We start from the raw sequence: 21,375 nt of genomic DNA on the forward strand, positions 1-21,375 counted from the left end.
TGACTAATGCACGTATATTCTGGCTTTATGGGTAATTTTTTTAAAGGCTATCAATTTTTAAATTCTAAATATTCTAAATTATTACAAAAAGTAGTATGATTATTTTTCATTTTTAATTGTTCATAGAAAAGTTGCAAGTTATATTAGGAGTCCCTCGGTGGCCCAAAGTACAAGATCAGCACACAAAAGTCAATTGCTTTTCTATACATCAGCAATGAACAATCGGAAAGGCAAATGAAGAAAACAATCCTGCTTACAGTAGTATCTAAAGAATATAATATCGAGGAATAAATTTAATCAGGTAGGTGAAAGGTATCTACACTGAAAACTATAAAAAGCATTACTGTGAAAATGAAAGAATACTTAACAAATGGAAAGGTATCTCATGGCGATGCATTGGGAAGATTTAATATTGTTAACATGTCAATAATACCCAAAGTCATATACAAATAAAAATTTACACTCTTTATTAAAATTCTAACAACATTCCTTGAAGAAATAAAAAAGTTGGTACTCAAATTTATATGGAAATACAAGCAACCACAAATAATTGAAACAATCTTGAAAAAGAGAACTAAGTATAAGGGCTCATGCCTCCTGATTTCAAAATGCGCTATAAAGTTACACTTAAGGTACTGGTACACCCAAAACCAAAAACCAGACCCAGTGCCCTGGAGTCGATTCTGACTCATAGTGACCATTTAAGTTAATGGTATAAGGATATACATATATACCAATGGAATAGAATTAAAAGCTCTGATTTAAAGCCACAGGTGTATAGCTGTGATGGTTAAGATTGGGTATCAAATGGGCTGGGCCATGATTCTCAGTGTTTATATGTCATCACTCCTATGATGTAATCTACTGCTATTAGCCAATCAGTTGAAAGGGAGTTTCCTGGGGAGTGTGGCCTTCATCCAAACATAAGCGGTCATTCTGGCTTTTTGTTCACACTGGATCCTGCTGCTGCCGTCTGTTCTTCTGACCTCCAGTTCTTGGGACTTGAGCTACCATTTTATCTGCTGATCTTGGGATTTGTCAATCTTCACAGCCTGTAAGTAAGAGTCCTGCTTTCCAGCTTAGAGATCTTGGGTACTCCAGCCCCTGCAGCTACGTAAATTGAGAGAGGCCTCTATTCTGATCCATGAACTTGGTATGTTCCAGCCTCTACAATCATGTGAGCCATTTCATTGATATAAATCTCTATATTTGTATGCTTTACTGATTTTGCTTCTCTAGAGAACCCAGCCTAAGACATTTGGTACTGAGAGTGGTTCTAGAGAAACAAAACTGTAAGGATGAATTTTCTAAGTTCTTAAGTCTGGCTAGTCTTAAAGATGTTGATGACTCTGCTTCTAGAAGTAAAAAGGGCACTGCTAACTCACGGCATGAGGTGGGGATACAAAAGTGCAAAATATAACCACCAGTAGATCAGGTATTGGTGAAAGGTAAGGCTCTGGGTGAACGCGTGTGATATATTTCTACAGTTTTGTCAGAATGAGAAGCATGAGAAAGCTTGTTGGTTGGTCTTACTTTGCTTGACAAACTGGTGAAAGAAATTGATGCACTCAAGTGCAGCATAAATGACCTCAAGGATCCACTTGTGCTTTGAAAGAAAGCCTTATTTCTTGTAGTAACAAGGCTGAAATTGCTGAAAACCAACCCAGAGTCTTATTGAAAGAGTGGCTAAATTAAAACAGCAGCTCAATTGCCAACCTTGAAAGGTATCTGAAGTTAAAGGGCATAAAATTAAAATAAAATAAAAAGAAATGGGATCCTGAAATTTTGGTTGAGGGCATATGGGCAGATAATCAGGAAGCTGGGGACACTGACCCCCTGAATTCCACTTAACCACTCCTGCCAGCAGAACCTTTGCCATCTAAAGAGGTTACTTCGTGTTTGCCTGCTAAACCACCCTGCTCAGAAAAGCCATTAGCCCCTCCACTCCCATCTAATCACATTGGCCTTAGCCCAGGTGCCTATAAAGAACCCTTGCCTGGTGCATTGTCTGAGGCAGATGCTTTACAAGACAATGCTGAAGTTCTCAAAACAATCTCACACTATGTATTCTAGCTTCTAGACCTATAACTAGACATAAGTTCCAGAGAGCCCCAAAAGATGAAGTACAAAGTGTGACCCAGGAAAAGGTACGCTACACTCCAAAAGAGCTGCTTGATTTTTCCAATATGTACAAACAGAAACCTAGGGAATGTGCGGGGGAATGGATATTAAGGGTGTGGGCTAATGGTGCGAGGAACATAAAGATGGATCACTCTGAGTTTATTGATATGGATTCATTAAGCACAGATTTTTCATTTAATGTTTCCTCTACAGAAGTTACAAAAGGATCTAATAGTTTATTTGGTTGGGTTGTGAAGCATGGATTATGAGGTGGCCTACACTAAATCAAGCTGAAGTACCAGACCTGCCTTGATATACTGTAGAAAAAGCTATCCCAAGGCTTAGTGAAATTGGCATGCTAGAGTGGATTTATCAGGTGAGACCCACAGACCCATACACAGAGTGCCCAGAGGACACACCTTTTACCGCAACTGTGAGGAACAAATTTGTGAAGGGGGCTCCAGCATCCTTGAAGACTGCTATGATTGCCATTTTATGTAAATCAGAGTTGACACTGGGAACTGCCCTAACTAAATTAAGACATCTAACTACAATGGGGTTGATTGGACCCTGTGGTAGTAGGGGCCAACTGGTGGTACTCAATCAGTAAAGACAAAATGTGCATGGTTACAGTAATGGACTACAGAGTCAAAGCAGTAATCAGAATAGTCCCACTTGTATGGACTTAGTGGGTTAGCTGTACAGTCATGGTATCCATTGGAGTGAAACAGATAGGATATCTACTAGATATTTACTTGATCTGTACACACGGATGAATTATAGGCCAGGTGAACAGCAGTCTAACTTGAATTGCCAGAATAGAGAGTCAGGGTACCTGAATCAATTCCCAGATTTGACCGAGTTTAAAGACCCACAACCCCTTGAATGAAAGGGAGACCAGGCCCCCTTGAGAAAGGACTCCAATACACTGCCAAACATTTTTACTGATAATCTTTCCCCTAGCCTTCCAAAGGGATTTGTGCCCTTTTACCAGAGTGACTGTTCACTGGGGAAAAGGAAATAATAAGGAATAAAAGGAATAATAGGGATTACTGGATACTGGGTCTCATCTGACACTAATTCCAAACATCACTTTGGCCCACCAGTCAGAATGGGAGCATATGGAGGTCAGGTTATTAATGGAGTCTTGGCTCATGTCCGTCTCACAGTAGGTCCAGTGGGTACCCAAACCCATCCTGTAGTGATTTCCCTAGTTCCAGAATGCATAATTGGAATAGATATACTCAGAAACTGGCAGAACTCGCACACTGAATCCCTGACAAATAGAGTAAGGGTTATTATAGTAGGAAAAGCCAAGTAGAAGCCATTAGAACTGCCTCTACCTAGGAAAATAGGATACCAAAAGCAATATTGCATCCCTAGAAGGATTGCAGAGATTATTGCCACCATCAAGGACTTGAAGGATTCAGGGGTGCTGTTTCCCACCATATCCCCGTTCAACTCGCCTATTTGGCCTGTGCAAAAAACAGATGGATCTTGGAGAATGACAGTGGATTTCTGAAAACTTAACCGGGTGATGACTCCAATTCAAGCAGCTGTTCCAAATGTACTTTCACTGCTTGAGCAAATTAATGCATCTCCTAGTACCTGGTATGTAACTATTGATCTGGCTGATGCCTTTTTCTCCATGGCTGTTTCAAAGGACCATCAGAAGTTTGTCTTCAGCTGCCAAGGCCAGCAGTACGCTTTTACTCGCCTACATGAGAGCTATATCAACTCTCCAGCCCTATGTTATAATTAAGTCTGCAGGGACGTTGATCACCTTTCCCTTCCACAAGAGGTCACACTGGCCCATTAAATTGATGGCATTATGCTCATTGGACCTAGTAAGGAAGAAGTGTCAATAACTCTGGACTTATTGGTAAAACAGATGCATGCTAGAGAGTGGGAAATTAATCCCACAAAAATTCTACCCCAGTAAAATTTCTAGGAGTCCAGTGGTGTGGGGCATGTCAAGGTAGTCCTTCCAAAGTGAAGGATAAGCTATTGCATCTGGTTGCTCCCACAACTAAAAACAGGCACAATGCCTAGTGAGTCTCTTTGGATTTTGGAAGCAACATATTCCTCATTTAGGTGTGCTACTCTGACCTATTTATCAAGTGACTCAAAAAGCTGCCAGCTTTGAGTGGGGCCCAGAACAAGAGAAGGCTCTGCAACAGGTTCAGGCTGCTGTACAATCTGTTCTGCCACTTGGGCCACATGATCCAGCTGATCAAATGGTGCTTGAAGTGTCAGTGTTAGAGATGCTGTTAGAAGTCTTTGGCAGGTCCCTATTGGTGAATAACAGCACAGACCCTTAGGATTTTGGAGCAAAGCCCTGCCATCCTCTGCAGATAACTACTTCAATTTTTTCTCCATTTATCGTGATGTGGCTTATTGGTCCAGTTGTGAGGATTTTTGTTTTATGTTGAGGTGTAATCCATAATGAAGGCTGTGGTCTTCGATCTTCATCAATAAGCACTTCAAGTCTTCTACACTTTCAGCGTGCAAGGCTGTGTCATCTGCATATCACAGGTTAATGAGTCTTCCTCCAAACCTGATGCCTCATTCTTCTTCAATTAGTCTAGCTTCTTGGATTATTTGCTCAGCATACAAACTGAATAAATATGGGGAAAATAGTTTCTTCAGTAAATGATGCTGGGACAACTGAGTTGCCGGGAAAACATGCAAAAGAATGTAGTCATATATGTCTCACACCGTATATAAAAATGAACTGAAAATGGATCAATGACCTAAATATAAATATTAAAACCATAAACTTCTTAGAAGAAAACACAGGTGTAAAATTTCAAGCCCTTGAACTTTACAATGAGTTCTTAGATATGACACCAAAAGAACAAGCAATAAGAACAAAATAGATAAATTGAACTGTATCAAAATGAAAAATTTTTGTGCATCAAAAATAATTTTATCAAGAAAATGAAAAGACAGCTTCAGAATGGGTGAAAATATTTGGGAACAATATATTCCATAAGGGTTTAATATCCAGAATATATACATATATGTACCTAGATAGATAGATATAGATATATGTAATGAAAACCTATTGTTGTTGAGTTGATTTCAACTCATAGTGGCCCTTATAGGACAGAGTAGAACTGCCCCACAGGATTTCCAAGGAGCCAAGGACTGGTTGGTGGATTCAAACTGCTGACCTTGTGGTTAGCAACTGAACTCTCAACCACTGTGCCACTAAAAAAAAAAAAAAAATTTTTTTTCTAGGGCTATATATATATATATATAATTTATACATATATATATATAAACGTCCTAGAGCTCAACAACAAAAAGACAAAGAACTTATTGAAAAATGTTCAAAAGACTGGAATAGACATTTCTCCAAAAAAGATATTAATCAAATAGTTTCCATCGAGTTTATTCCAGCTCATGACAACCCCATGTGTGTTAGAATACACCTGTGCCCCATAGAGTTCTCAATGGCTGATTTTGTGGAAGTAGATTGGCATTTCTGGGTGGACTCCAAACACAGCAGAGTGTGTTAATCATTTGGATCTCCCAGGGACTCTAAAAAATATATTAACACAACAAAATATGTTCACCATCGTTAGTCATTGTTGTTATTATGTGCCATCAAGTCCGTTCCTACTCCATGGACAACAGGAGGAAATGTTGCCAGATCCTGAGCCATCCCCACAATTGTTGCTATGTTTGAGCCTATTGTTGCAGCCACTGTGCCAATCCATCTCGTTGAGATTCTTCCTTTTTTTAGCGACCATCTACTTTACCAAGCATGATGTGTTCTCCAGGGACTGACCCCTCCTGATAACATGTCAAAAGTATCTGAGATAGTCTCACAATCCTCACTTCTCAGGAGCACTCTGGCTGTACTTCTTCCAAGGCAGATTTGTTCATTCTTCTGGCAGTTCATGGTATGTTCCATGCTCTTCCTCAACACCATAATTATCAGACAATATTCCACTGTTATTCATAAGGTTTTCGCTAACTGTTTTTTTTTCAGAAGTAAACTGCCAGGTCATCCTTCTTAGTTTGTGTTAGTCTGGAAGCTCTGCTGAAACCTGTTCACTGTGGGTGACCCTGTTGGAATTTGTAATACTGGTGGCATAGCATCCATCACAGCAACACGCAAGCTACCACAGTACGACAAACAGACAGATGAGTGTTATCACTAGTCATCAAACCAAAAATTAAAAAACAGTTGCCATTGGGTAAATTTTGACTCATAATGACCCTATAGGACAGAATAGAACTGTCCCATAGGGTTTCCAAGGAGCAGCTGGTAGATTCAAACTGAGGGCTTTTTGGTTAGCAGCCAAATGCTCAATTGCTGCGCTACCAGGGCTCCCCATTAGCCATTAGTGAAGTGCAAATTAAAACCAATTCACATCTACTGGAATGACTATTTTTAGAAACAGAAAATGATTAGTGTTGGTAAGATTGTGGAAAAATGCAAGCCTCTAACTTTTTTTTTTTTTATGGTGTAGCTGCTATAGAAAATAGTTTGGCAGTTCCACAAAATTTTAAGCATAGAACTGTCATATGGCCCAATAATTCCTTTAGTAAGCACCCAAAAAACTTAAAAGCAGGGACTCAGACAGGTACTTTGTACACCAATGGTCGTTACAAAATTATTCAAAATGGCCAAAAGACAGAAATAACTCAAATGTCCATCAACAGATAAATGGATAGACAAAATATGGTATGTACATCCAACTGAATATTATTCATCCATATAGAGAAATTAAATTTTGATACATGCTATGAAATACTTGAAGGTCCTGGGCACTCAGTGGTTAAAGTGCTTGGCTGCTAATCAAAATGTGGGTGGTTTGAAACCATCAGCTACTCTGTGGGAGAAAGATGTGGCAGTCTGCTTCCTTAAAGATCTACATCCCTGAAAACCCTATGGGCCATTTCTATTCTGTCCCATAGGGTCACTATGAATTTGAATCAACTCAGCACCAGTGGGTTTGGCTTTATGACATGGATAAACCTTAAAACATTATACAGAGTGAATTAAGTCAGAAGTTAAAGGACAAATATGGCATGATCCCATTTACATGGACTATCTAGATTAGGCCAATTCATAGAGACAGAAGATTATTAGTGATTACCAGAGCCTGTCGGGAGGAGGGAATGGAAGTTATGGCTTAAGGGATACTGAGTTTCTGGTCAGAGTGATGTAAAATTGCTGGAAATGGATAGAGATGATGGTAGTACAACATGCCAAAACCAAACCTATTGCCGTAGAGTCAATTCTGACTCATAGTGACCTTACAGGACAGAATAGAACTGCCTCATAGGGTTTCCAAGGAGCACCTGGTAGAATCAAACTGCCAACCTTTTAGCTGGCAGCCACAGCGCTTAACCACTATACCACCAGGGTTTCCAGTACAACATGGTGAACATAATTAATGTCCTTTCATTGTACACTAAAATTTGTACAATCATACACTTATAATTGTTAAAATGCCAAATTTTTGTCATATATATTCTATATGATAAAATAAAAAACAATAAACTGATAATTAAAGCTATATTCAAAACCCCCTCCTCCAATATGTAATATATCACGCCATGTGTTAAGAATAGGATCCTGGAAAAAAAAAAAAAAAGACCATTAAGGCCAACTTCAAGCTTGAAAGATGTTCATTTTAAAAGACTTTAATCAAACACTTATACCCAAATATAGTATTTCAAATATGACACTTACAATGAGTTATGGCAGTGAATAATAGAATATCAGTTCTTGAACTTGGACTTGAGAGTAGTCGGTAAAAGATCGTCCAAGAAAGCACTTATCTTATTTAAATTTATATTATCATTGACTGGCCAAAATCACAGATGCTGTTTATAATTTAATTGATTTTTTGAAGCTATAAATTCTTTGAAAAATTATCTCACCCACCCCTTGACCTATCTCAGCATCTCTTACAGGTTACATGTATATCAGAAGCATCACCCATCCTGGAACAGGAGAGTAGTGTTTCAGCCATGGGTGTGCTCATCATTGATGATGATATGTTAGGCAAATCCAATTTATTTTTCTGGGAAATGTGCTTAATTCATAAGGTATTTTCTGATAATACAGATTTGTTGAGGTGTTTTGAAAACTGTAAGGTAAATTTAAAGTGCAATTACCATTAATTCCCATGTGCCTTGTTTGCAGTTAGTTATACAGAGGAAGTTGCAAATGAATATATAACAAAGTGGTAAGGGTTGATAACAACTTACTTTGTGTTCTACTAAAGAGCTTACAGAAAAAGAAGGATTAATATAAATGTTTCTTCAGTGAAGAGTGTTGGATAATGCATCATGTCTGCTGAAAAGATATTTTGGGTACAAATAGAAAAAAATTTTTTTTGTGTGTGTGTTAATTGCCGAGTTGATAGATCAAATTAAAATGCTTAATTCCTTTTCCAGTAGGACTGATATGTTTTTTCTCAATTATGGTCTCATAATACTCTTAACTGGATCATTCTCTGAGAATATGAGCAGTGTTGTAGAGAAACAATTTTCACCAAAGTCTCCTGCAACAACAAGATTTTTGTGAGATATCTGAAAACCAAAAAAAAAAAAAAAAACCCACCAAACAGGTTGTCATTGAGTCAATTACGACTCATAGCAATCTTATAGGAAAGAGTAGAATTACCGGATAGGATTTCCAAGGAGCTGCTGGTAGATTTGAACTGCTTACCTTTTGGTTAGCAGCCAAGTTCTTAAAATCCAAAGATGTACAATCTATAAGTGCTTTTTATATAATTTTGAGGAGTGCTGATTCATTATGAGTAAATTACTTATGGACTATGGTTATGGTAAAGATAAAGTACTAAGACCATGATTGGGTGAACTTTTCTTGTTTTTCTTTTCTAAAAATTTGGTCTCTTGGCTCAGGGGTCCTGGTCTGTTATATCATGGTTGTTTTTTATTTGTCATGTGAGCTAATTATGATATTGGGTAAATCTTCCATTTGCTTCCTGAGATAAATTTTTGGTGCACAAGTCCATTGTCCATTAAACCAGTTGAGCACTCTGTCCTGCTCTTTTGATGTAGTTTCCTATTGTTATGTTTTTCAGCTTCTGACAAACAAGTTGGCCTTTTGTGGTTATGGCCTGCTGTAGTTAGGTTAACATTTTAGCAACAGGAGTTTTCATATAATATAGTCATACCTAGTCATTGAATGAACTTGTCATTTTTTTGGTACTACAAGAGTGTTGTGCATTTGAAAATATTGTTGTTGTTGTTGTTGTAATGTGCCAACCAGTTGGCTCTGACTCATAACAACCCTAAGTGCAATAGACAGAAGCACTGTCTTGCACGGAGCCCATTGTTGCACCCATCGCATCAATCCATCTCACTGAGAATCTTCCTTGGACCCGTGGGTCCCCCTACTTTACCAAGCATGATGCCCTTCTCCAGGGACTGATCTCTCCTAATAACATGTCCAAAGTATGTGAAATATAGTCTCCCCAACCTTGCTTCTAAAGAGCATTCTGGCTGTACTTCTTCCAGGACAGATTTGTTAGTTTTTTTGGCAGTCCATGGTATATTCAATAACATTCCCCAACACATAATACAAAGGCATCAATTCTTCTTTGGCCTTCCTTATTCATTGTCCAGTTTTTGCATGCCTGTGAGGCAATTGAAAACACCATGGCTTGGGTCAGGTGCACCTTGATCTTCAAGGTGACGTTTTTGGTTTTTAACACTTTAAAGAGGTCTTTTGCAGCAGATTTGCCCAACACAATGGGTCATTTGATTTCTTGACTGCTGCTTCCATGAGTGTTGATTCTGGATCCAAATGAAACCCTTGACAACTTCAATCTTTTCTCAATTTATCATGCCGTGGCTTATTGGTCCAGTTGTGAGGACTTTTGTTTTATTTTGAGGTGCAATCCAGAATGAAGGCTGTGGTCTTTGATCTTCATCAGTAAGCACTTCAAGCCGTCTATACTTTCAGCAAGCAAGGTTTTGTCGTCTGCATATCGCAGGTTGTTATTGTGGTCTCCTCCAATCCTTACTCCCCTTTCTTCTTCAATTAGTCCAGTTTCTTGAATTATTTGCTCAGTATATTTTTTTAATACAGATTGAGTAAATATGGTGAAAGGATGCAACCTGATACATACCTTTCCTGTCTTTAAGCCATGCATTATCCACTTGTTCTGTTCAAATTATGGCCTCTTAATGTATGTATAGGCTCCTCATGAACTCAATTAAGTGCTCTGGAATTCCTGTTCTTCACAATGTTATTCATAATTTGTTATGATCCACACAGTTGAATGCCTTTGCGTAGTCAAAAAAATACAGGTAAACATCTTTCTGGTATTCTCTGCTTTCAGCCATGATTCATCAGACATCAGCAATGGTATCCCTGGTTCCAAGTCCTCTTCTGAATTCAGCTTGAATTTCTGGCAGTTTCTTGTTGATGTACTGCTACAGCCACTTTTTGATAATCTTCAACAAAATTTTACTTGTGTATGACATTAACGATATTGTTCGATAAATTCTACATTCATTTGGATCAACTTCCTTTGGAATAGGCATAAATATGGTCTTTTCAAGTAGGTGGCCAAGTATCTCTCTTCCAAATTTCTTGGCATAAACAATTGAGCACTTCCAGTCCTGTATTTGTTTGTTGAAACATTTCAATTGGCATTCCATCAATTCCTGGAGACTTGTTTTTCACCAATGCCTTCAGTGCAGTTTGGACCTGTTCCTTCAGTACCATCAGTTCCGGATGATGTACTACCTCTTAAAATGGTAGAGCATTGACCAATTCTTTTTGTCATAGTGACTTCTGTGTATTCCTTCCATCTTCTTTTGTTTCTGTGTTGTTTAATATTTTCCCTGTAGAATCCTTCAGTAATGCAACTTGAGGCTTCATTTTTTTTTTCTTTTCCTTCAGTCCTTTCAGCTCGAGAAATGCCGAATGTATTTTTCCCTTTTGGTTTTCTAACTCCAAGTCTTTGCACATATCATTGTAATACTTACCTTGTCTTTTTGAGACACCCTTTGAAATCTTCTGTTCAGCTCTTTTACTTTGTTTCTTTGGTTTGCCTTAGCTACTCTACATTCAAGAGCAAGTTACAGAGTCTGTCCTTACATTCATTTTTGTCTTTTCTTCCTTTCCTGTCTTTTTAATGACCTGTTGCTTTCTTCAGGTATTGTGCCCTTGATATCATTTCACAAGGTTTCCAAGGCTGCACATTTTTACAGGAGCAGACTGCCACATCTTTCTCCAGGGAAATGGCTGGTGGGTTTGAACCACTAACCTTTCAGTTAGCAACCATGTGCTTAACCACTGCACCTCCAGGACTCCCTTTTTTTCACTGATAAGACCACAAAAAGTTCAAAATAGCATAAAGTGAATTTGGTGAAAAGAGTAGATCTTGTCAGTCACAACATATGCTAAATTCAGAAAAATACATTTATAAAAGAATAACCCCCAAACATGAATATTTACTGGCATGGCACCTCTGAAACAGACAATCAATAATGAAGGAACAACTTATAAGTGGAAGAAATAGGACTTATATCAGTCACCAAATAGAAATACGGAATTCACACAGCTTTATATTTTAAAATATATCCCCTGACAAAAAATTGCTAGCTGTTTCTTTATTACATAGTTTACTATCTTGGATCATAGTAATTTATAAAAGGTTGTCCCTACTCCCTTTGAAAATATAGCTAAAATTGATTTATTTCTTCTCTATTTAGTCTGCAGTCTTTTTTTGTTGGCAGATCCTTTTTCTACATGGAGAAGAGAATTACATGGACACTATGGCTATATTTGGGAGGTAAGATTTACAAGAGACTTTTCACATAGCACATCACAGCTAAATACACAAACAGAACGAAAGTACAAGAAAGAAATATGGTACATTTATCCACATAACTTCAATGTGCATTATTTTTTTCCCCTTCTCTTAGGTATTATTCTTTGTGCAGATTTCACATTTTCCTGTTCTTGTCAAATTCCATGATTTTTTGGAATAGACAACAGTTATAGAATAAAGAATTAAAAATCATTTTCTTTTTGTAAAATATCTCAAATAAAAGGAAAAGTGCATTCAAATTTGTCAGTCAACCCTGAATATTTGTTCTCATTCAGGGTCCTGGTTATTGAATGTAAGGTATTTTTAACTCTTTTAGTATTTTATAAAAGGCAGTGTTCAATCTTATAGTTTAATTATTCCATATCATATACACAAATTTTGATATTATCATGTCCTAAACATTCTCCATGTTGCAAACATAATCTTCATACTCACATTTTAAGTAGAAAGATAGTTAAATATAGTGATGCCTTATAGTAACTTAAGCATTATTTGTTTGTTGAGCAGCAAGATTATTTCCAATATTTTACCATCACAGAATGATGAACAATCTCATGAATATATTTTTCTCCAATAAATTATTTTTTAAGAGGAGATTTTTACCTCTTCAAAATTTGGGTCAAGAAAATTTGAGCTTTTGTGACATTTAAGTAACTTTGATATACTAATTTTTTAAAGGGATAAAATAGAAAACTAATTGCCACTGGTAGTATATCAATCATCAACTTTCCCCAATTTCATCAACAGTGAGCGATTATTATAAAAATAAGTCAGTTTCAGGGAATTAACATGAATTAAGTTTCACATTTTTACCAATATTGATAATTTGCCATATTCTTTTTCTAGTTTACCTATTAGATACATTTAAAAGAGCTCTTACATAGAGGTATATCTTTTTGGGTCATGTTTTATTCAACTATTTTACAGCCAGATTTTTTTTCCTTTTTAATAGAAAATATACAATATGTAATACCCAGGTTCTTTTGTTTCCTATAAATTTATTTCGATTTTTAATTTTTAAATCTTACTGAATATGTACTTTATAGGGTAACGTATACGTTCTGTTTTGTTTTCCCGAGTTGTTTTTTGGTTCATCAACATCTACTTAATTACATGTATTCTTTTACTGCTTTGAAGTCACCTACATGATCATATATTAAAAACTATAAGAACTGCTAGCATAAATTAGAAACCCATTATCAGAAATTCCTCAAAACCCAAATTGTTTATCAATATAACTATTAGTGATAAAATTAAAATAAACAAAATTTTCATAGGGCTTGTCTCTCAGCTTTTGTTCATCTAGGAATGTTTTAATTTCACCTTCATTCTTGAAGAATAATTTCACTGAAAATAGTATTTTTGGTTGAAAGGTTTTTGTTTTTTTTTTCCCCTTTCAGCACTTTTAACGTTATCTTTCCATTGTCTTTTGACCTCCAATGTTCCTGAGGGAAAGTAAGCATTTAATCTTATTGGAGATCCTTTGTATGTGACTATTTGCTTCAGTCTTGCTGGTTTCATGATTCTCTCTTTGTCTTTAATTTTTAAGAGCCTATGATGTAGAAACCCTGATGGTGTGGTTGTTAGGTGCTACAGATGCTAACCAAAAGGTCTGCAATGAGACTCCATCAGGCACTCCTAGGAAACTCTATGGGGCAGTTCTACTCTGTCCTGTAGGGTTGCTATTAGTCAGAATTAACTCAACAGCAAAGGTTTTTTTGTTTGTTTGTTTTAACTCTGATATGCATTGGGTTTTGGGATGCCTTGGTATAGATCTCTTTGGGTATATCATTATTTTGGTCCTTTGAGCTTCTTGGATTTGTAGATTCACATCCTTCATTTGATTGGGGAAATTTTCTGTCATTACTTCTTCAAAATATTCTTTTTGTTCCTTCCTGTCTCCTTTCTCTTTCTGGGATTCTCACAATACATATATTAGGTCTCTTCTTGTTGCCCTATAATTCCATTAAACTGTGCTCAAAATTCTTGAACCTCCATTCTTGTTACCCTTCAGCATCTGTAATTTTAACTATCTTATTCTTTAATTTCCTGATTCTTCTGTCTGCTGAAATTTTTTGGTAAATCCTTTTATTGTGTTTGTTTCAGTTATTGTCTTTTTTCAGTTGCAATATCTCTTTTTTTAGATTCTCATTTTGTTCTTGCATTGTTTTCCTTATTTCTTTTAGCTCTTTGTCTATATTTTCTCTTTGAAATCCCTTTCAAAGTGTGGCTCTAGAAGACCAAGTAAAGTATTATAATGACATGGGCAAAAAGCTGGAGATGGGAAAAAAAAAGGGAAGAATGAGCTCAGCATTTCTCAAGCTGAAAGAACTGAAGAAAAAATTTACGCCTTTAGTTGCAACAATGAAGGATTCTATGGGGAAAATATTAAACAACGCAGGACACATCAAAAGAAGAGGGAAGGAATACACAGAGTCATTATACCAGAAAGAATTAGTCAATGTTCAACCATTTCAAGAGGTAGCATATGATCAGGAACTGATGGTACTCAAGGAAGAAGTCCAAGCTGCACTTAAGGCATTGACAAAAAACAAGGCTCCAGGAATTACTAGAATATCAATTGAGATGTTTCAACAAATGGACACAATGGAAGTGTTCACTCATCTATCCCAGGAAATTTGGAAGACAGCTATCTGTCCAAAGGACTGGAAGAGGTCCATATTTATGCCTATTCCCAAGAAAAGTGATCCAACCGAATGTGGAAATTATCGAACAATACCATTAGTATCACATGCCAGCAAAATTTTGTTGAAGATCATTCAAAAGCAGCTGCAGCAGCATATTGACAGGGAACTACCAGAAATTCAGGCCGCATTCAGACGAAGATGTGGAACCAGAGATATCATTGCTGATGTCTGATGGATCCTGGCAGAAAGCAGAGACTACCAGAAGGAGGTTTACCTGTGCTTTATTGACTATGTAAAGGCATTTGACTGTGTGGATCATGAAAAATTATGGATAGCGCTGCAAAGAATGGGGATTGTAGAACACTTTTTGTGGTCATGAGAAACCTGTACATAGATCAAGAGGTAGTTGTTTGGACAGCACAAAGGGATACCATGTGGTTTAAAGTAAGGAGAGGTGTGTGTCAGGGTTGTATCCTTTCACCATACATAGTCAGTCTGTATGCTGAGCAAATTCACTGAGAACCTGCACTATATGAAAAAGAATGGGGCATTGAGATTGGAAGATGACTAACAACCTGTGTTATGCAGATGACACAACCTTACTTGCTGAAAGTGAAGAGGACTTGAAGCACTTACTGATGAAGATCAAAGATCTCAGGCTTCAGTATGAATTACAACTCAATGTAAAGAAAACAAAGATCCTCACAACTGGACCGATAAGCAACATCATGATAAATGGAGAAAAGATTGAGGTTTTCAAGGATTTCATTTTACTTGGATCCACAATCAAGACCCATGGAAGCAGCAGTCAAGAAATCAAAAGATGCATTGCATTGGGCTAATCTGCTGCAAAAGGGCCTCTTTAAAGTGCTGAAAAGCAAAGATGTCACCCTGAAGACTAAGATTCACCTGACCCAAGGCGTAGTATTTTCAATTGCCTCATATGCATGTGAAAGCTGGACAATGAATAAGGAAGACTGAAGAATTGATGTCTTTGAATTGTGGTGTTGGCGAAGAATATTGAATATACCATGGACTGCTAAAAGAGCAAACAATTCTGTCTTTGAAGAAGTACAGCCAGAATGCTCATTAGAAGCGAGGATGGTGAGACTGCATCTTACATACTTTGGACAACTTGTCAGATGGGATCAGTCCCTGGAGAAGGACATCATGCTTGGTAAAGTACAGGGTCAGCAGAAAAGAGGAAGACCCTCAATGAGATGGACTGACACAGTGGCTACAACAATGGGGTAAAGCATAATGATGATTATAAGGATGGCACAGGACAGGGCAGTGCTTTGTTCTGTAGTATATAGGGCAGCTATTAGTTGGAACTGACTCAACAGCACCTAACAATAACACCATTTCTCCTTAGTTCTTTAATTAGTTTAATGTTGTTTTCTTATACTCCCTCTCCCCCCCTTTTTTTTTTAATTATTTGTTCATCCCTAGGTGTGCTTTCACTCCCTTTGTCATGTTCATTAGGTTAAGTTATTGTTTCTCTGTTCTTTATATGTCTTGTGATTATTTGTTAAGGCATTGGAATTTTCCAGGGTGTTAGCTTTCTTAGTTTTTCCCACTATTTGGGGGTTTTGTCTTCATTGCTTTCTGCTTAAAACTCTTAGGAGGACAGCAGGTTCAGCTTTGTTTAATGTTTCCTCTCCCTCTCTGTGGTACCTCTTTTTCCCTCTCTGGCTTAATTAGGATTTGAAAGTTCCAGATCTCGGTTTTCAACTTTCAATCTCACCCAAACACACTGGAAAAAATATCATGATCACTCCATCCACCAACCAGGACCACCAAGGTGGTGAGATTGTGAACTAATCAATTTGTCTGCTGGGGGCATGGTCCTCTTTCTAATTATTACTCCCTTCTCTTCTCTGTGGAAACCCTGGTAGCATAGTAGCTGCTAACCAAAAGGTTGGCAGTTTGAATGCACCATGCACTCTTTGGAAACTCTTTGAGGCATTTCTACTCGGTCCTATAGAGTCGCTATGAGTTGGAATTGATTCGATGGCAATGGATTTGGTTTTGATTTGGTTTTCTCTTCTCTGTTTCTGCCACCATTTTTTCAGTCAAAGAACCCACACCCAGCGACCCCCCTTCGGGGCTTGTTGTGACCCTCTGGTTTTGTCTGAGGCTTCCTTTCCTGCTCTGTGGAGGCTGCTTGCATTTGAGCAGGATTTCTGGGGAGCCACAAGCTGCCTTTCCTTTGTTTCAGGCAGAGAAGGGACTGTCACTCCACAGAAGAACCTTCAAGAGATCTTACTTGTTGGTTTCAGAACCCCAGTGGCCCTGTGGTGGCAGGGTGGGGCAGTCTCCTCTCAGGTAACCCTCCTCCGAGTTCCACTGTAGGGGACCTTCTGTAGGAGCTCCTATCAGTCTAGCAGCTAATAGTTACTGGGTGAGGAAGACATTGCCATGTTCTGAATGGACTCCAAGAAAGGTCTGCCTTATTGCTAACAGAGCCCACTCTGTAGTATGTTGATTAGGGGTATAGCCTCCACTTAAGATGTCTGGTTCTTAGCATGCAGCAACTTTAGTCAGCAGTCCTCAGCACAGACCGAAAGGAGAAGCAGACAGATCCAAGTTGATCCTGAGGGAGGTTTGTCCTGTTGGTTTCAGAGGCCTGGGCTGTGGTGTACACAAGGAGGCAGGTAGAGTGCTGACTATTGGAGCTGATTCTACTGCAGTGGCTTTCTGTGGCAGTTTGCAATACCTTGGTTATGAACAGTTATGAGGTGGGGTAGGGGGTGTCATGCTCCAGTTGGATCGCCACAGAGATCTGCTTTGTTGCTGTCAGTACCCTCCTGGTAGATTGTTGGCTGTTAATGCAATCTCCTTTCAAGTTGCCTGCTTCCTAGCACACAGCAGCCTTAGCAGTCCTCAATGCCAACCAGCAGTGGGAGCAGGTTATCCTAAGTTGACACCCAGGAAGGTTTGACTTATTGGATTCAGAGGCTTGAGCTATGGGATCCCAGAAAGGCAGGTAGAACGTTTTCTGTGAGAGCAGACTTCACTGCAGGGGGCCTTTTGTAGCAATTCACTGCAGTCTTGCAAGTGTTAGTGTCCAAGTGAGGGAGGGTTTGTCACACTCAAAATGGACCTCTGGGACGGGAGGTCTGTCTTATTGCTATCAGAGCTCCCCCTGTATTATGTTGTTGTGGATACAGCCTCCACTCAAGACTCCTGCTTCCTAGCACACAACAGCCTCAGTCAAAAGTCCTTAGCACCAACAGAAAGGGGAGCAGCAGACTCAAACTGACTCCCCGGGAGATCTGTCCTGTTGGTTTCAAAGGCCTGAGCTATGGTGTGTGCAGGAAGCCAGATAGAGTGTTGACTGTGAGAACATACACCACGGCAGAAAGCCTTCTGCAGTAATTCACAGTAGGCTTTCAACTAACAGTGTTCAGATTGGGGAGGTGCTGACACACTCCAAACAGACCCCCAGGAAATTCCGCGTTGTTGATATTAGAACAGGAACTTGTGACCCTGTCTGTTTGTACAGACAGGGGGTTTTGGTGGTTAGGGAAATGGGCTCTTTTTCTGGGATCGCTTTCTCAGTTCATGCAACCAGTAGACTGTGTTGCTGGGGGGGAGGGGGACCGTGGGAGAAGTGGTTTTCCTACCATATGTGACTTGGTCATTCATTGATTTTTGCCTGTCTGCAGTTTCCTGCTGTTTTCCTCTGCTCCCTCATTCAGGGCCCTTTAAAGCTGAGTGCCATTTCCTTGTTGTAGTTCTTCTTGTGTACCCAGAATAGGGTCAGAACAATGGTCTGTTTATGCTGCCGATTTCCCAGAATTCCCTCTACTCTCTGTTTTTGTTAATACATCTATGTTTCTAAAATTATTCCCCGTATAAAAGCTATACTATTTCAAATAAAGGATCTAGTAATACATTTAAAGGTTTATATGTGTAATTGTTCCAAAGTCGAGAATGCAGGTCTGACCTATTTAAAATATACTTTAGTTTCTTTAAGGTATAAGCCAGGTGTTTATTTTAAAATTTCTTTATATGATGCCTTTAGTCAATAAATTTGTGCTATTAGCAAACAAAATATTAGTGTATATTCAGAAAAATAATATCAAAATATTCATTTCTCATTTTGTACATTTGATTTTGCATTTGTAGTGTCATAAAAGTTATTGGTAAAACTAATATCTGTTGAATATTTGTGACTATGAGCAAAAAAATTCAAATTTGTTTTGTTTTGAAAATAATTAAATGAGGAGCTTCTTTGTCTTCTTTTTTTAAATATCTGAAAACTCTACTTGAAATTTCTTCAATTTTTCTCCTTATTTCACTTCTCAATCCAACATAAATGGGTTTCCATTTTCATTTTCTACTAAAATATTTTAGAGTCACATAATAGTTAACATATCCAACATTCCCCCCTCCACACAAATTGGCAAATTGTAAGATATTTTAACCATCCAGTAAACAAACTTGGTACAATTGTTATTTGTAGACCACTGCCCTTAACAAGGAAACCCTGGTTGTTTAGTGGTTAAGAGCTACAGCTGCTGACCAAAAGGTTGGCAGTTCAAATCCACCAGGCACTCCTTGAAAACCATATGAGGCAGTTCTACTGTGCCCTATAGGGTTGCTATGAGTTGGACTTGACTCGATGGCAATGGGTTTCTATGGGTACTTAGCAAAGGGAGTTCCGATGGTGTGATGGTTAAGCACTCAGCTGCTAACTGAAAGGTCAGAAGTTCAAACCCACCAGTTTCTCTGCAGAAGAAAGATGTGACAGTTGGCTTCCGTAATGATTACAGCCTTGGATACTCTGTGAGATAGTTCTACTCTGTCTTAGAGGATAGCTTTGCATCATAAACGACTTGATGGCAATGGGTATGGACACTTAACAACTGCAACTTCCAACTTTTTTTTAATCAAATGCCTAAAGAATACTAATAAAAATTGACCTAAATTGGTACATAAAGTAAATCATTAAATTTCATAGAGCACAAAGAGCTAAAGGATCAACAGTATAATAGTAGTAATTATGTATTCAAACCTAAACAAGAAACAAAAATCTTGCATATATAAAGCTCTGAAATTAACAAAAGTGGTACCTAAGGGAAAGTTTTTTCTTTACATTTTGTGCTGTTTTTCATGGGTGCCATCTAGTCAAGTCGATATTGACCCACGGTGACCCCGTGTGGCAGAATAGAACTGACCCATATGGTTGTCTGAGCTGTAATCTTTATGGGAACAGATTGTCAAGTCTTTTACCCACGGAGCCACTAGTTGGTTTTGCTGGAAGGGTTACCTTTCGATTAGCAGCTCAGAGCTTAACTGTTACACCATCAGGGTTCCAAATTCCTCTTGAAGTTTAAGGAATTACAGAGATGTGATTTTTTTTTTTTTTTAAACCAGAAAGGCTACATAAGAATCTTTTTTTTTTTTTTTCTGTCCATCAGAATGTGTTGTTATTATGTGTTCTCAAGTCTATACCGACTGACTCATAGTGACCCTATATGACAGAGTAAAACTGCCCCACAGGGTTTTCTTGGCTATAATCTTTACAGAAGCAGTTTTCTGGGTCTTTTTTTCCCAAAGAGTCATTGGGTGGGGAACTGTCAATTTTTCAGTTAGCAGCTGAGTACTTAACCATTGTAACACCAGGCCTCTTTCATATGTATACTATGGTAACAGAAATAAAAATTCGTAATACAAAAAGATAAGTAAATTATTTTACATTAAGTAGAAAAGGAAATATTTGTATACTTTTCATCATAGTCAGCAGAAGAGACTATTAATGCCTGGTTATTTGTAACAAAACCACGTTTGTGATTATCATGTATGTGGGGAAAATGAACTAAAAGCAATACTCTTGTTAGCATTATTATCAAATACATTTGTCAATTCTAACATTTTTATCTTGTATTTCAATAGTCCAATTTTCCATGTCAGTAATATTAACCATTTATCAGTTAAACCAGAACATACACTTCTAAAAAAAAAAAAAAAATAGTCTTAGATATGATAAAAAGGTATTTCACAAAATAACAGGAAAATTATCGATATTATTTATAAGAACATAATTGTCCTTAATGCTTCTCCTTAGTGTTGATTATAAGGACATTGCTCATATCTTACTAGTTTCAATCTTAACAGAAATTTCTTTAATTAGTGACATTATAGGCGAATTTTTAGGAAACTTATAAGTAAGCCAAAATTTGCATGTTTGTGAGGAGGAAAAGAGAAGAAAGTATTAAGAACAATGATTAGAAGCAGATAAACCGCTAGCAAAAGTTGAGAACAAAATATCAAGATAGTGGCTTAGGAGTGTTGGTAGTTAAGATATTCAATATTGCCACTGAAAATGAACTATGGTTAGGATCCCCGGTGGCAGCACATTTTGTGAAATATCACTCTGGCATTAGGTCTCCTAGATTTATAAGCTCTGAAAAGGTCTCTGCCCCCGTAGAGATAATAATGCAGCTCACTCCCAATACAATGAGAATTAAGATGTTTCAAATAAGTATTTTAAAGAGAAACTTTTTATTTTTAATAAACAATAGTTCTTATTTGCATGCAATGATGTACATTAATTAAAACATTCTGTAAATTTTGAGAATTTTTGAAGCCAAAAATGACAATATTCTAGCAAACTATACCTACTAACCCTATAAAGAAATTATTGGCTATAAAAACATAAACTCAGAGGAGACAGGGTCATGCTTTTCATAATACAGGCATTTTTATGTGCTCCAGTGCAAAATTATTTCTGATTCTGGCCTTTCACACTTCCAGTC

At 37.7% G+C, this 21,375-nt stretch overlaps 1 pseudogene; it reads left to right on the forward strand.

The window, feature by feature from the left end:
- The first annotated feature begins 590 nt into the window (after positions 1–590).
- Positions 591–21,375, forward strand: part of LOC126076739 (uncharacterized) — a 51,104-nt pseudogene continuing 30,319 nt past the window's right edge.

Source organism: Elephas maximus, chromosome 5, assembly GCF_024166365.1.
Source record: "Elephas maximus indicus isolate mEleMax1 chromosome 5, mEleMax1 primary haplotype, whole genome shotgun sequence".
Classification (NCBI taxonomy): domain Eukaryota; kingdom Metazoa; phylum Chordata; class Mammalia; order Proboscidea; family Elephantidae; genus Elephas; species Elephas maximus.